General features: G+C 35.1%; 1 long non-coding RNA gene across 1 annotated transcript; it reads left to right on the top strand.

Annotated features, from left to right (window-relative positions):
* The first annotated feature begins 1009 nt into the window (after window positions 1-1009).
* On the top strand, window positions 1010-3660 carry LOC110473743 (uncharacterized). Its single transcript, XR_002465924.2, has 3 exons — window positions 1010-1052; window positions 2380-2461; window positions 3597-3660. It is a non-coding gene; the product is annotated as an uncharacterized LOC110473743 (long non-coding RNA).
* The last annotated feature ends 1389 nt before the right edge of the window (window positions 3661-5049 follow it).

The raw sequence follows: 5049 nt of genomic DNA, 5'->3' as shown, positions 1-5049 counted from the left end.
TTGATTTGGACTCTAATTTACTAGCCTTGGTACTGGTATTTACAATCTTATGGAGATTAAATTATAGGCTTGGAGCATAATGTTGGAACAGTACTTAACTTCCTATATATGTTTATAGGATCAACACTTTTCTAGACATGGAATATTCTTTTTAGTCAGTGAAGAGAGAAAGAAGTATTTCTAGTGAAAAAAGAAATCATGGACCAGAAGCTCAGACTAATTTTGGTGAGATTAATTTTGCCTCAAAGTGCCTTCTTCTATCCACTGATCAGGAAAAAGAATATAGGTGAATGATTCAGAAGCTGATATGGTACTCATCTAAATAATTATCTTAAATTGTGTGAGATGAGTTCTGAGAAAGACTGTGTAAGAAAATAAATATTAATAAAATAAAAATACACATAAACACTGAATTCTCAAATCACAAAATTAATCTTATATCATTGTTCTCTCCTAAGAAGAGCAACAAAGATGATGAAAGGACAAAGGGCACGACTTACGAGGGGTGTCTGAGGATAGTTTTGTTCAGCTCAGAGGAGAGGAAATTGAGGGATGGTCTCTTTGCTGACTATCACAAGAAGATGATGAGTGGAGTGGAAGGTGCTGCTCTTTCTGGTGTTGGGTAATAGGCCTCAAGGGGAAGGCTGAAAACTGTGCCAGGAAGAGTTCAAAGAGGACATAGAGAAAAAGTTCTTCACTGAAAATGTGAACAACAATCAGGAAAAGCTCCCCAGGCAAGTAGTTATGGACCCTAGCCTCTCACTGTTCAAGAAGCATTTGGACAACACTCTTAGACCTATGGTTTAACTTTTAGATTTCCCTCAGTGGAGTTTTGAATTGGACTTGATAACTCCTGTGTCCTTTCCAGCTCAGGGTATTCCATGATCCTATTAGTCTAATCTTTCGTGATCATGTATTTGGATAGATTGACATTTCAGCTGCTATTTATATTTCATAGCTCACAGTGACATTTTGAATAGAGACTCTGCTAGTGCATGTACAGAAGAATTGTACTTCTTCAAGTTTTTGATCATAATTTTATGCATATGCTGGTAATTATAACTTTGAGTATTTCAGACTCTACTTAAAGACAGAATTAACCCTTTCATTAATTTGATAAGTTTTCTCAAATATTAATTCAGTTTTGCTGGGGTTTAGTGGGAGATCAGTTTCTGTCCCTTGTTTTCTAGAATAATATCTTTAATCTTGTATATTTCTGAAATTAAAGCTGAAGTCTTAATTTATAATCAACATTTATATAAAGTAGTGAATTTGGAACTTTGTTCTGTGTTTTGATTAATATTTTTAAGGCTTTTCTTGTTGAAAAAATAGACTGCCTCATAAATATTCTGTTTCATGGACCTACAAACCAATATTTACATTTACATTCCTCCTTTCTAATAACTTGCATGAGTTACAGATCAATAACTTATCCATGCATCTTTCCCAGCATAAAAATAATAGAGTATTAAAGAAAGTGTTTATAAAGCTGTAGTGCAATCAACATACAAATGGAAGTATAAAGCAGATTTTTGCATCTAAGGACTCATTTAATATGGTTTTTTTTTTTTTATTGTGGACTTGATTTCCAAGGATTATCCTTTAAAACTAATACAGTTTAAAAATAATAGAGTTTTGGATTATGTAGCATATATAATTAACCATGAACATTCATCAAAATGTTGTAAGTACAGTTAATAACCTGAAATTATAATAGGTGACAGTTTAAAACATTGATTTTTATTATAAATATAGACCACTGTGTAATTAAGTTTTCACTGTTTTCACTGTACAATGTATAAGTGTATGGTCATACTGTATCCAGGTAGCACACATACATATAATAGCAACATTGCCAAGATTCACCGCAAATATGCAAAATCAAACAATAAAAACCTAGCTTTAACCATCAAAATGTATAAAATATTACAATTGAACAGCCAATTTTCTCTTCTCTGGAGACGCTTAATGCACCTTTTCTTTAACTTTCTGTTTTCTTAGAAGCAATAAGCTAAAAGTGAAGCGTTAACTTTACTAAAAACGGTATTACTATTAAGCTGCAACTCTTGCTTGCATTCCAACAGAAGACAATAATAATGAATTAAAAAATATTTTTGTGGATAGTACCCTACTACTACATCTGTTTGCTTTCCTATTTCCAGTGTATGATGATGACTGGTTCTTACCTTCTGTCTCCTTCTCTGTATTTCCACATCATCTGCTTCTGGTGCACCCTTTCAAGATATTTACTGCACATTCTCCCTTCTCTGATCCTCTGCCCTGAACTTTCAGACAGATAATAGGATTTTGTTAACTGGGCAGTTGAAAGACATCACATGCCTTTCCATGTAGAATAATCAAAAAAATTGTGTATCCTAGGTTTTTCACAGCCTGTGCCTAAGTAACAGAGTTCTGACACTGTCTCATCACCTACCTACTCGATTGTGTCTGCAGGTGGCAGGTATAGTTTCAGAAGCATTGCATGCTACATAATTAAGTCCTGGGTAGACCATGGAAATAATATTTTGCGACTGTGATTAATTGTATTTCTGTTGCAGTTATAACTTATACTTGCAAGATACAGCTCAAATTGAATTGGTATCTTTTTACTTAAATGTATTAAGAAAACAGATGACTGAAATATCTGTCTGGCAATATTCAAGTTCATCACTAGACATTTAAATACACACCTTATCTGCAAAATTTTTCTACCTAATTTAATGTAGAATTTGTTTTTTAAGCAAGCAGAAGTGTACTCAAAGAAAGGTACTTCTGCAAATATATCAGCACATAGGTTTTTTTTTCCACTTTCATGGGTAACTTCACAATTAAACAGCTTTAGTGCATTCTATTGCACAGACCAGAATGGTCACCAGTCTGTCCTGTATAACATCTTGCATGCTGTATAGTCATGAATGTTTGTTACACTGCCAATTAATTTGTAATGAAAATATTTAACAAAGGGTGATTTTTCCAGCTGGAAGCAAAGTTATTCCCTATTCCCTATCCTCTTTAACACCACTACCATCATCTCCCTCGAGCCAGTATCATGAGATCTTTATCATCTCAAAGTGATGTTAAAAATAAGCAGATGGGAAATCATTTTAATACCTTATGTGGAGGATAGTATCCCCCAGTAGTGCAACTGCCCTCCTAATATTGGACCTTGGCACCAGCATTTCAGAAACCCACTCCCAATGTATGATACTTTCTGTATGCCCTTGTTGGAGGTCTTTTGTTTGCCTCCTTTATTCAGTGTTTCATCATGACAACTGAAAGTGACATTTCAAAAGCTAAGAGGATTTTACATAACAGGACCCCTATTGTCATTCTTCATTTCCTTTCAATTCAAGCACATTTGCTGCATTTTCATTATGTAGGAGATCATGCAGCATGTCAGCACACAAAGTCTCTTCCTTCCTGCTGGCAAGGTACATGAAGAGTAAGTCTCAGGGCCAGAGACTTATTCTTGCACAGAATACAGAAATGGCTTTTATTAAGGGAGGCTAACAGCCTGTGCCAAAAACTAGCTTCACATGGACAGAGGAAGAATCTAAACAAAAGCTTATGAATTTTGTCATATAAAATGTTCACAGTGACAACAATACAACAATGCAATGATTGAGAAGAGAAGAATAGAGAAGATGAGAAGAGATAGAGAAGATAGAAAAGAAAGGTAACTGACTACATTAACTGGCACAAAGGACTCACAACTATAATAGAAGTGTGGGGCTCATGTCTCATCCATCATCTCTTAAACAGGTTGAAAAGAGGGCACTTAGATATGGTCAGAGAATGGAGAAAATTTTGGGAAAATACTTCTGAGAAGAGGAAGATTTATTAGGATTCTGCATTTCTCTGAAGATTCTAGTTTTATGATTTAAAGACCTCCATGACCACCAGTTGATGCTCTAACAGGACTAAAAATGGGCAGCACATAGCAGTGCTGAATTAATTGAAACCCTGCTGAGAGTCCTATGGGATCTACTTTGCTCTTGCTCCACTTGTGAATTCCTTTCTCGTCTTCTGCTTCTTCTTCACTAGGAAAAAAGAAAAGTCTGATTGTTTAACCAGCAGCACAGGAATAGATGGATCTGTCTCACTATAAGAAGAAATAAGCCCAAAGAGAGTATCTCAGATTGAGGAAAATGAAGGAGGAACTAAAGTATAAAGGCAAAATCTGCTGTCAAGGCCCTGATAATCTGAGGATATAAACATAAACACATATGTCCTTCTATGTTTTCTGTATTTCCTTTTGCCCCTCATTTTCTCTTCGCATTTGCCTTTGACTGTCTTGCCAAATAGGAAAGGTGAATCTAAGTAGCAGAACTATCATATTCTTAACTGATAAAATGATAGAAAGAATAACAGAAATCCTCACCATTTAAAGAGAATTTTGATATATTTTGATTTATTGATCAGCCATCTCAACATGCTCAATGCTGCCTTCTGATCGTTTTTTTTTTTTCTGATCTACCCAACACATGTAACAATTACTCTTTAATTTTCCAAACTTTCATAAATGCACATAATAATAAGTATTAATAAGTAATTAAATAAATAATAATAATAAATTCTTGCTATCTCAACTGGAAATATGAATCTTGTATGTTTAATGCTGCAGTAAAATAGGATAGTATGGTCTGCTAATACATGTGATAACTGGATTACCAAAAATTATATTCCACATGAGAAGTCCCTAATGAAAAATAATTTGTGCCTACATTCCTTGACACCAATGTACTGGCCAGGGGGTCAGATTGGTTTCTGTTGGAAGGGACCTTAAAGGTCATGTTTCCAAGCACCCCTGCCACAGACAGGAACACCTTCCACTAGACCAGGTTGCTCAGATCTCCATCCAACCTGGCCTTGAACACTTCCAGGTATGGAGCACTCACAACTTTCCCAGGCTACCTGTGCCTGTGTTTCACCACTGTCACATTAAATAATTTCTTCCTAATATGTAATATAAAATTAGCCTCTTTCAGTTTAAAGCCATTTATTCCTGTCCTGTCACTGCCCTCATAAAAAGTTCCTCTTCAGCCTTCT

Source organism: Lonchura striata, chromosome 2 (assembly GCF_046129695.1).
Source record: "Lonchura striata isolate bLonStr1 chromosome 2, bLonStr1.mat, whole genome shotgun sequence".
NCBI classification, from domain to species: domain Eukaryota; kingdom Metazoa; phylum Chordata; class Aves; order Passeriformes; family Estrildidae; genus Lonchura; species Lonchura striata.
The sequence above is the reverse complement of the archived record's forward strand: the minus strand, read 5'-3'. Positions and strand labels throughout refer to the sequence as shown.